Genomic DNA, 12,629 nt, shown 5'->3' with positions numbered 1-12,629 from the left:
CACAGCTGTTGTGCCGACCTCTTTGCATTGATTCACTGCTAATCTGGCCAGAAACGGGTCATTATGTTTGGACCAAAACGGCGCTCGCTGTGATTGTGTTTAAGTGGAGCCTTCCGTGTGCCGCTCTGCTCCACTCTGACTTTTGGCAGGCGGAGGTCCGCATGTCAGCGCGTGGCATTTGATTAAGTGCTACACAGAGAAATACACAGCCTTTCACATTGACCTGGCTAACTAGTGATCAACATTTGGCTGGAATGGCATTCTCGCAACAGTCCTCATGATTGGTTGTAGGACAGGAATTATAGCAAATGAATTTCTCCTATCAAGCATTAATAAAGCATTATTTCATCTCATCTACGTTTATAGTTATTTATATAGATTCATTTTCTAAACCTACTTTTGTCACTTTTGGGGTTGCGGGGCTGCCGGAGCCTATCCCAGCCACCGATGGGTGAAGGCAGCGGACACCCTGGACAGGTCGCCAGTCTCATGTGGGTCCACAGTCACACACTCCATTCACACTTGGAGACAATTAAGAATAACCACTTAACCTATTAAGCATGTTTATGGATTGGTTGGAGGAAGCTGAAGTGACTAGTTTTTGAGAAAACCCATGCATCCATGGGGAGAACATGCTAACTCCACACAGAAAGGTCTCCCATTGGTGATCCTGTTTTGGGTCCCCCAGCCAGGACTTGAGCTGGGGCCTTCTCGCTGTGAGGCAAGAGCGCTAAGCACTTCGCCACTGTGCATCCCCCGTATATGTATACATATATATTACACCTGATGATCACATGACCAGACTGAAAAAATAAATATCCCGTGGATTCTGTCCGTGGGCCCACAACTGGTTTAGACATCCCTAAACTTGAACCTTTCTGGATTTCAGTTTTGGCTTAATGAAATTAAATGGTGTTTTTAACATGTTCTTGTGTACTTTTCTCATCATAGAGGACATATATAAAAATGAAGATTAAAACCTTTTCTGAGTATTTCTATATTCACATCATTTTGAATGAAGAGCAGACGAAAAAATGCTGGTAACGCTTTCTTTTACAGTACAGTACTTACAGTGTACTTAAGTGGTATTTACATGGTACTTATAGTGTAACTACTGGGTACTTACTGGGTATTTACATGGTACTTTTTATGGAATTTACTGGATACTTGCAGGGTGTTTACATAGTACTTTTTAATGGGACTTACTGAGCACTTTTTTGTGTACCATGTAAATATCACTTAAGTACACTGTAAGTACTGTACTGTAAAAGAAAGCGTTACCAAAATGCTTTTTTACAAAAGCTCCAACTCACAAGCTCCCTGCTTATGTGCAAGTAGATTCTTTGTTTTCCTCGTCTGAACTGGAATCTGGATCCAAACTGTACGGCTGGATAGCTCCGATGTTGATCACCATTTTTTTTTTTGTACCGCTAATGTTAGGTTGGGGGTGAAAGGGGCTGTAAGTTAGCGGGAGACCGTGTGAACAAAGGGATGATAGGAAACTACCGTCCTCTGCTGCAACAGTTTCTCCCGCAATTCCGAGGTGCATTTCTGATAAACTCCTGTTGCTCTGCAGAAACTATGTCCTAGAAAAACCCTGATTGGGAGAGCTTTTGCAACACGATCGGATCCAGTGGTCAATGATCGGAGTGCAAACTCTGCTCTGCTCCTGATTCACCCCCATTTTGAATAAAGAAATACCCTCTACGCAATTTTAATCATCATTTATTTTGTATATGTCGTCCATCATGACAAAAAAGCTACAAGAACATGTTAAACATACCAAAAAGACAGTTTTCATTGGAGCGAGTCTTTAAAGTGCTGCGGTGTTAGCATGTCTGCCTAATGCTTGTTTGCCAAATAAACGTGGCTGCATGTGTGCACAGGGGTGTGTTGGCTGGCAGCCAGTTGGCAACGTCGTCGTCAGGCTAGTATTAATCCGGTTGTTGACGTGATGGTCATGGGGGGGGGATCAGCTGACTGACATCTTTGTCTCTTCTATTGAAATCTGGTCTGATTCTAATCTCCCCATTACATTCTTGCATTCCCAAGCGTTTCATGTGAACATGGAGCGATTCACACTTTCACCAAAGAGGGAAAGTCACGATTACAACCATCCAAATCATAGTGTTTGGAAATGTGGTTGTAGGAGGTGCTGGCAAACTGGGGGTGCTAGTATCTGGTGTTCACTGGCCACTTATTACAATAAAATCACACAATCAAGTACCATTTTATGGCATTTTATAGTAAAATATGATCATTTTAAAATGATAAAAAAGGTTCTGCATCACCGGGATTCGTTTTTCTGCTGACCTGCTGGGATGTGGCGCGTGCCAGAAGGGTTTTCATAAAGACTGTAATGCTTTTCTTTGGAGAGCGATCACAAAAAGTTGAGACTATTTTATAATTGAATAATGATGCCAAATATTATTTACAACAAGTCAGCGTTGAGTGTCTACGCTTGGCAAATTTAATTGTATTCATCTGGAATATGTTCAAATAAATAAGATAACAAGATATTCAAATAAGATAAAATAGACATTTTGCAAATTGCACATCATTCAAAAGCTCCTAATTATATAGAGACAGTTAAAACTGGATACAAATCCAAGCAATTAAAATCAGGAAAATATCATCTTTAGTCTGTATTCACTCTTTTACAATTTACAATACAGAACAATTAATTGTTGTTTTGAGCACAAATTACCGATGGACGACCCAGAAGGACGACAACCCAGGAGGGAAGTTGTTATGAAAGTCAGAACGTAAAGAACCAGCTGGAAAACAAGGAGATGAGCTGATCTTAGGTCCCCCCCGCAGGCGGAGTCAAAGATCCTAAACAAAATCCAAAAGTGGTCCTGTTCTGGTTAAGGAGACCCACTGAAAAGGCAGATCCGGAGGTAAAAATCTTAGTCAGGAAGGAATACTAATGAGGTCTTAGGCTTGGCTTGAAACTAGGGAACCAATACTAAAATGGTGATCCAATTCCATTACTTTAATACATGTCATTTTACTGAAGGTATAAAACGTAAAATAAAATGTATTTAGTCCCCTTTATATAGAACAGGAGATCAGAGTTAAAACATAACAGATAAAGATTTAGAAAGAAAATAATGGTATTTTTATCACTTTAAAGAATGTCACGCTCCAGAGGTTTTCTGAACAAAACACAAACATCACTTTGGTTTGGAACATTTAATAACAAGTCCTGAAAATGTTCGCCACAGTTTTTCCATCTGCAAAGTTCAGCGGACTACAGTTCAAGTTGAGATATGACGACAAGATAATGAATTAAGACGCAGCAAAACTTCAATAGAAATGGAACGACTAGAAAACTCTCACAGTTCTTTTTTCCCTTTTTAGTAGAAAAAAACCAAAACTTTCACACTTTTTAGAGTTGTGTTCCGCTTTTCCACCATGCTGGAAGTCAATTGATCACAATTTTTTCATTTCATATTCATTATATATATATTATTCAACTTGTGGACTATATTTCAAACAAAATCTTGTTTTTTTCCAGAATGTTTTCATTGTTTCCATCTGTTAAAAACAGTTGATAGTTTTACTTTGAAAAATGAGAACCTTCACTGACACTTTAGTTTGAAGATTATTATCCTCAATTTGACTGCTGCTAGCAAATACAATCTATTCTATTCTATTCTATTCTATTCTATTCTATTCTATTCTATTCTATTCTATTCTATTCTATTCTATTCGATTCGATTCTATTCGATTCTATTCGATTCTATTCGATTCTATTCGATTCTATTCTATTCTATGTACTTCCTATTGTTATGGCAGGATGGTGGAAGGTGGAATCCAAATGCAGACACGTCCTTTCATTTTAGTTTAAACTAGTCAATAGAGTGAGGATGGGGGGCCGGCAGCTTTGCAGGCAGGCGGGCAGAGGAGCAAACTGGCGGGTGGCCGCTATGGCGGCAGGAAGGATCTTGTTAAGGAGACCTGGAGGATTAGAACATATAATAAAAACGTTCAAATCCGATAAAGCGACCAAAATTGTTACTAGACGTGTACAAAAGTCTGGCGTCGGCTGAAGGTCCATCTGAAGAAAACACAGAGTGGCTGATGAGGAGCAGAAGAGGAGCAGGTGTGTGATCAGGAGGAGGTGCAGGTGTGTGATCAGGAGGAGGTGCAGGTGTGTGATCAGGAGGAGGTGCAGGTGTGTGATCAGGAGGAGGTGCAGGTGTGTGATCAGGAGGAGGTGCAGGTGTGTGATCAGGAGGAGGTGCAGGTGTGTGATCAGGAGGAGGTGCAGGTGTGTGATCAGGAGGAGGTGCAGGTGTGTGATCAGGAGGAGGTGCAGGTGTGTGATCAGGAGGAGGTGCAGGTGTGTGATCAGGAGGAGGTGCAGGTGTGTGATGAGGAGGAGGTGCAGGTGTGTGATCAGGAGGAGGTGCAGGTGTGTGATCAGGAGAAGGTGCAGGTGTGTGATCAGATGGAGGTGCAGGTGTGGCTCAGGCAGTAGAGGAGGGCACGCCCACAGTATCACAACAAGGACAGTAGCACATATGTTTAGTGTACTTAACTTTACTTGACTTTATTTATTATAGGGCTGCACGATATGAGGAAAACTCGCGATATGCGATATTGGTGTTTAATATTGCGATAACGATATAATTCGCGGTATATAAACAAATAGCAAAACAACCAAAAACATCATTTCCTTTTCACTGCAACAGTTTAAAAATTATACTCCAATTGACATTCGTCGACGTAGGAGTCAAACATCAAACATAAAAGGGCTCATATGATTGATCAACAACGTAAACGGGTCCTTCCGATTGGTTAAATGCATAAAGGGATTTATTTCATTTGTTCAATATTTCAAGCTGCCATGAGATTGTTTTAGCACATTTAAGGTAACCATTTATTGCGATTTTCGCCGTCTTTTGCGGTATGCATATTGCACAGCTTAATGTCGCGATAACGATAAATTTGCGGTATATTGTGCAGGCCTAATTTATTAAGACCGGGAATCAGCGAACTTGCAGGTCACATTTATTTTTGTGAACAGGTTGCGAATATTGGAGTATTCGGATCCTCGTGACAGCCCTACCTGGAACATGGTCAAAGGCAGATGCTGGAAAGAACATGAACTGTGTATAAATCTATAGGACCATCTCATATTTGGAAAAAACTGTTGGGCTTGAGTGACCTGTTTGCATTCAACCTATTTGACTGCAGATTAATTAGTTCCATGAATTACCGCGGTGACTCCACTTGTTTGACTCTGCATCAGGGTTAATGAGCTGACCTCTGGTCTCCTAGGAACATGGGGTCTCTTTTAATTAAATCAGAGCAACAGCTTCCATTCAAGAAGTGGAAAAGTCAAGTCTGTGCTGTTTCTCCATAAAAAAAAAAAAAAATCCTATCAATCCATACCAGTAAATGGGATAAATTTAACTTCAAGCATGTATGATGGGTGCATCACAGTTCAGGAAGCCATGTTTCTATGGCAACGCACTCTGGTCATACTATAAGCAGCTATAAGAACTGTTTGGAAGAAAAAGCCTTTCGCTCATTGAGTGTTCCCCTTTGATCAAATGACGAAAATCATTTTCCTTTTCGGTTTCCTGGGTGGATGACTTCCTCTATTGATGTCCCTGCTGGTCCTCAAAAGATCAGTTTATACTCCAAAAGTATAGCATGTTGGTTTAATCATTTGTCAAATGTGCTAATTATAAAACTTTAAACATTAGTCCACAAATTAAGGTTTCACAATGCAGTGTGATTGAAATGTTTGTGTTTTTCCATCAGGTATAATTCAGGTAAACGAAACGTTTAGATCTTTTTATTTAGTTTCCAGTGTTTAGATTTTTCATTGCTCTCAAAGTGCAAATATTATAAATCATTTTTGTATGGATCCATGTGCAGGAAACTCAATTATGATTGATTTGAGGCAACCACCATGATCTGGTTTCCCAATAACACATTGGTTTTGGTTTGGGATCTCGCCTTGAGTTTGTGCATCACTGGTTCAATTCTAATGCAGGGTGACTCAAAAGTGTGTTTCCAAGTGGTGTTACTCATTTGCATATTTCCTTGCAGTTTCGTGTTTGTAAAAAGTGACAAATATTCACAGTCTTTCCAGACACATCTCAGTGTGCAGAAATACTCATGGCTGCGTGTTCATATGTATGAATTCATCCGTCCGATGTTGCTTCCTCTAAAAATGTTTAAGAACAAGTTCTTATGGACCAAGAGGCTGAAACAGATAAAAACCACCGAACAGCTGTACAGACACATAGTAAACAGCAGTTAGCTTCTATAGCAGGAACAAGTATTGATAATGACCTGGTGAGGTTTCTGTCTGAACAAAAAGACAGGTCAATGAGGAAAGTTTTTGAATGTCTTCCAACCGTTTGCAGCAGAAAAGTGGAAAACAATGAAGGTTTTGGGAAGAATGTATTTGATACGTTTACCTGATCTAGATGCCGCGGCTCTCTGTGGTTTTGTCAAATAACTATTATGTTCTAAGATTGTCGTGGTGCCTTTAACACCGTCGGGATGTGCGAGAGTGAAGCGTGAACGTGCGGAGGGGGCGTGTCTGCAGACCGGGGTCTATTATGGGATGGACAGTTCTTCTAAAAAGACAGTACATGTTTAATGAGAAGTGAATCAAAGCCTCGTCATGCGGAACCGCTCCAGGTCGTCTGTCCACCAGCTGTTGTATTTTTGTGAGCAGGTCGGAACCAGGAGCGGGTCAGAACCAGGCGAGCTGCCTGTCCCTGGAGCGGCTCCCCTGTGCTGACGACTACGGTCGTCAAGCAGTAAATGAGCTCCATGTACGCCTTTGTTTTCCACATCCGAGCTGACAGCTTGATAAAAATGTGAGGCTGGGTGGCTCCAATATTGCCCGCCATTTTTTTGTACCGCTAATGTCAGGTTGGGGTGCAGAGGAGTGCCTAAACAGAGAGCTCTCAGCAGCGGGTAAGGTAAGGGGGGGAACAGGGTTGTTTTTTGTGCCAAGGGTCCCGCCCACAACTCAGAGGTGAATATTTTTTTAGCCAAAGTTTTTGGATTTTGGCTAAAAACAGCATAATCACAAGTCAAAGACCACTGGGAAAGCTTTGAAAATAAATCAAAAGATGATCAGAGTGGGCCTTTGAATTTAGAAGAGACATATGCTGCTTCATCGGATGTCTCAGAGGCGTGCCTCCAATAAAATGGTTTGATTTTTGTGCACCTCACCTAATCAGGCCAGGTGTTATAGTTACAAAGAACCTACTAGAAAGCTAATAACGATGGACGCGTTATTGGACAGGAAGTATGAGAGCTTCACCAAAATTTTCCTCCACTCACCTTTAGAGTTCCCTTCACTTTCTGATCACCCTCCTAACCTCCCCTCATCACTCCCACCCAGATTTTCCTTGCTGTGGCCTAGTTACCCCCCCCCCCCCCACTGAGATTAAGAGATAATTGGAAATCCTGCTGCTAATTAACCTTCTCCAGGCAAATAGGTATTTATATCCACTTTTTGATAGAGTGATTGGAAAAAAAAGAAGAAATGATGAGAAGCGAGGATTAGGAGGTTGAAAGAGATGAATGATGATTAAGCAGAGGATGGAAACTGAGGAGGAAGATGGGTCCTAAAATAAGGAAAGTAATCTAAGAGCATAAATTATTACTTGGCCGTTTTGTAATTTTGGGCCCCATGATTATAAAAAGCAGTTCGTACAATTTTTTTCCATCAAATGTGGAGCCGGATGAGCATAATTTGTTATTTTCTGAGTATGTGACGAACTAAGTTATTGGTTCAGGAAATGTGGTTGAATGTAACGCTCCACTTCCTTCTTTAAGTCATAAAGAAGGAAAGAAGCTGGTCTCAGTGGAGGAGGTGGCAGAACAATGGACATCTATCTATCTATCTATCTATCTATCTATCTATCTATCTATCTATCTATCTATCTATCTATCTATCTATCTATCTATCTATCTATCTATCTATCTATCTATCTATCTATCTATCTATCTATCTATCTATCTATCTATCTATCTATCTATCTATCTATCTATCTATCTATCTATCTATCTATCTATCTATCTATCTATCTAGCATAAGAGGCGGGCATCTACCATAAAATGGCTCCATTTGATTGGTCAGATGTGTAAAGAGCTCTTATTTGATTCATTACCTGAAGCTACCATGAGATTGTTTTAGCATCTGTGTTAACATCCACGGTAACCATTTATCAAAGTTTACGTCATCTATGGCGAAATGAAAGAGGCTGATATCGCGATGACATTAAATCTTTGATTTATTGTGCAGGCCTATTGATAAAGGTAATTTATTTTGAAAGAACATAAGCTTTATACATCCCAACATTCATAAATCTTTACCCCTTCTTCCTTTATTCCACTGAAATAATTAGAATTAAAACTGGAATTCTGGTTTTACTATTTTGCAGCATTGTTTAAATTTAACGGTCTATTTCTAGTGTGAAAAGGCATTCAAGGCCATAAACCTCTTTTAGAAGTTGTTGGAAGGGGGGGAGGCTTTGCATTTTTGCAGGTTTTTTTCCATCGCATGTTTCTCACAGAGGTTCTCTAAAGTTAGATCGATATTCTTCCCTTAGCCAGACAGATAGACTAATTACAATGACGTCTCCATTATAACAGGTCTAGTAATCAGAGGTGGATATGGGATAGCAAATTGAACTCAGCTATCCAAAAATGTTGTTAATCAGTCTGTTGGAGCCAGGGTTTAATTACGTTCACAACACAGAGCCAGGTTTAAACCAATCAAGTGGTTAACAGTTAAAAAAACTCCATTTTACATTTTTTCAGGTCACATTTTACAAACAATATTTACCGCTTCTAATCATAACTAACCAGTAAATGTTTATTGGGATGAAATGAAGCGATCCGTCTGTCTTTGCGCCGGCTGTTTGTGTGGGATGGATTACATCTGTTTTATTGTTGTCACTTGTTTAAAGTCAAGCACCTGAAATTAAATGAACATTTGCAATTACAGAGAGCAGTCCACAAGTTAGTTTGCTGTGAGTAACTATTCCTTCAAATAAATCTGTGTGAACATGAAGAAAAAAACAACCATGACTGAAATTTCGTTGACCTATGATCTCAGGAAGAGGCCACCGTCTTGAATTTCACCCCCATAAAAATCCCCTTTACTTCCTTCTACAGAACTAAACTCCTTCAAGGGATTTCGATCTATTATCTATTGCCTCCAAACTCCTCAAGCATCATTGGGAAGCTACTTGGGGGGGGTGGAAACTTTTCGTTTTAAAATTTTTAAAATTTTGACCAACCAATTTAGACCATGGCAAGCTCAAAAACGTTTCCCTGTTGCTCACAGATATTGAACTAGAAAATTGTGGAAATGTAAAACATGAAGCTGAACCAAACAATTTGAACATGTTAGGAATGTGGGTTACCACGAACCTCAGTGGCCAAGAAAATCTAAAAATGTACTTTTGCTGATTCTTCTAAAAATGACGTAGACGTGTTTATCACCTCCAAACAACCAAAAAAATGATATGGTTGCCATGGAGATAAAACCAACAGAAAAGCTGCTATTTTGAAAAATTGTTTTTTTTTAAATGAACTCGTCACATGCAGTGCTTACCTGGGTGGCAGGGGGGCTGTATACGGCAGGGAAGGGTAGCGCCTGCGGGGCAATACAACGCCGCCTGCAGCTGTAATGTATATGTTTGGTTTTTATTAAACAAATAATACAACTGAACCAGCACAGTGGGATCAGATCTCTAAATAAAAGAAACCTGATTAAAAGATATATATATATATATATATATATATATATATATATATATATATATATATATATATATATATATATATATATATATATATATATATATATATATATATATATATATATATATATATGTATATGTATACATATGTATATGTATATATATATATCTTCTTTAAATTGCTTTGTCACTGTCATTCCTCCATGCCATAGAACTGGCAGCCTGGACACATCTTCAAACAAAGAGGGAATGGAAGATCCCCCTAAAATTCAGTCCTATCCGTCTTTTTGACTGCTCTTTAACACCAACTGCTGTGGCCTTCAGCTTCTTGCATAATGGTTCAGACAGAAAACAAAAATGATCAGTGAAAGCGTTTCTCGGCTTCAGCTGTTCCCCTGGCAGAGGAAGACTCCGTTGCTACAGTGATGGCAGAATAAAACACGTCCTAATATAGGCCTGTGAACGCAACGTCTCATTGAAAGGTGACAGAAAACAACAACGCCTCACTGCCTTTTATGCAATCCAAACTTTTTTTTCCCCTGGATTTCTGTGCAAGTGAACTGTGGTGCAGGTAAAACATTTAACGCAAACACTTTTTTCTTTTTACTACAATTATGCGATCATGAGGGTGTTTTATCCAAAGAGGGGCGAAGTTCGCTGGTTCCCCGTGTGGGACAGAGCTGTGAGAGAGGCAGTAATGGAATACAAGAGCAGTAAGACAGTGAGTCACGCCGCCAGTCAATCAGCCACTGAAGCAGCGTCTAGCAGCAGGTACAGTAATATCTGTCAGGGAGGAGGGCGCTGAGGGGGAGTGAAAGATCTCAGAAGGGATGGAATCCAGAGAGGAGAATGGGAAACAGGTTCGGGTTTCCATCGTCGGCCGCGGTACTTTCATTTTTGTTCCCGCCCCCTCCCCCTGTTGGGGGTCTGTGAAGGCTAAGGTTACCCGGCTGTCATCCCCTGCTGGCTGCTGTCTTTCATTTCTGGCTAGGCTTTCACTCACGCTGGAGAGCATCTCCATCAGGGTTGATCACACGCTTTAGAAGATGCATGCATGCAGAGAACACTCCATTTACCGTTTCAAGAACCTTACAAGTGCAGACCTGAGCTTACAGTTCTTTCTCAAACGAAACAAAAACGTGTCGGTCGATAAACTGCAACAACAAAGCGGAGGCACAGACCGCTCCAGGCTTTGCTTTAGGCCACATCTATCTTTAATAATTAGCAGAACAATGCCGGGGAGCTGGTTCATCAGAGTGGGTCAGGATTTGCTGGCATTAAAGTGCTGTATATAGAGGAAACCTGTGGTCTGAGGCAGACCGCACTCAGGTGTATTAAAAACAAAGTCACCTGTTCTGAATCACAAGAAAGTTTTATCCGTAAATGGAGTTTTAGAGAGAAATGATAAAATGCAAAGCTGCACAACTCCAGGTGGAATCCAACTAGGAATGCTTTACTACACTGGAAAAACTACGTAAAAAAAACTGTTGTTTCACGAAAAAATGTCGTATTAAGAACGTTTTTAAATAGCAAAAGAATCTTATTTTAAGACAACAGGTCTTCATGACTGACATTTTCATTTTTTTTAAATAAGAATTCTTGAAAAGACTGTTTTCTTACCCCATTGGAAGATGCTTTTTGCTTAAAAAAAGGGGGGAAACAGTCCTGTTTTTGCACTGAAGAAGCAACGAGCAGTGAAAGAAAATCAACTAACCCTGAAATGGGAGGAAAGGGACTGATTTTTTTAGATCAGAACTGTAAATTAAAGTCATGAAGATTCCACCATTTAGCACGTGAAAAAAAGAGAAAATAAAAACTGCATGAAAAGTGTTTTTACCTTGGTCGGGAAGTCAGAATACAGCGGTCTCTCTTTAATGTGGTTCACCTTTCACAGATCTTTTTGGTGCAATTTTGAACGTTTTCTTTAAAGCTCATTGTGTTCTGCATCAGGATTGGCTGTAAAGTGTGTAGTCAGGGGTTTTACAGCCCTAAAACAGCTATAGTCATGTAAAAAAAAGCTAACAGTGTGGTGGATTACATGTTAATTTAAGAAGGTAAATAAAGAAATGATAAATAAGGGACCATTGTAGTAGGCAAGAATTAGAAAATGTGTGAAAAGAAAAATCCTCAGACTCTTTAGGAATTTAGTCAAAATTTTAGATCTGAGAGGAAAAAGATTAAATGCTCAGATTATTGAAAAAACTAAAAATTACAAATAAGAAGTCATCAGGCTTTAAAAAAAAGTAGAAATTCATTCGATTTTGAGGGAAAACGCAGAGTTCTGCAGAAATAAAATTGATTTATATCTTAAATCTTTGAGCTTTAAGTATTTTTGATTAAGATTAAACAACAGAATTCATTCAAAGCCTTGGGAGGTTCCTTATTTTTTTTCTTCTGAAGCTTTTTATATAAGATCTAGTAGTTCTAGTTCAGCCTATTTATTATACTAATCCTGTATACTTATACTGCATTTATTGTATACTGCTTGTATACTGCCAGCATTTACTACTGAAAGTACCATGTAATAGAGTGGAAATAGGGCTGACTTTCTTTTACAGTCCAGTTTCATTTTACTGAAGGGGTAGTTACTGTGGTAAATACTACGAAACATACAGCGAGTGCAGACTTAAGTTCAAGGTACTTTATTTGTACTTACCTTGTTCTTGCATGTGGTAAGTACCACAAAAGACACCTTTACACAACATCTAAATACCCAGTATGTATATTAAAAATACCCAGTATGGACCACATAAGTATGAACCAAATAGTACCACACAAATACACAGCAAGTACCATGTAAGTACCGAGTAGACACAAAAAAGAACAATGTAAGTACCCAGTAAATTCCATAAAAAGTACCATGTAAACACCCTA

At 39.5% G+C, this 12,629-nt stretch overlaps 1 protein-coding gene across 7 annotated transcripts in view; it reads left to right on the top strand.

Moving 5' to 3' along the window:
• The window catches only part of ano2b (anoctamin 2b), a 262,039-nt gene that overhangs the window by 36,950 nt on the left and 212,460 nt on the right, over positions 1-12,629 (top strand). The window lies entirely within an intron of this gene.

This window comes from Oryzias latipes, chromosome 23 (genome assembly GCF_053564925.1).
Source record: "Oryzias latipes strain Hd-rR chromosome 23, Olatipes_Hd-rR_3.1".
Classification (NCBI taxonomy): Eukaryota; Metazoa; Chordata; class Actinopteri; order Beloniformes; family Adrianichthyidae; genus Oryzias; species Oryzias latipes.
This window is presented reverse-complemented; position numbering and strand designations above follow the sequence as displayed.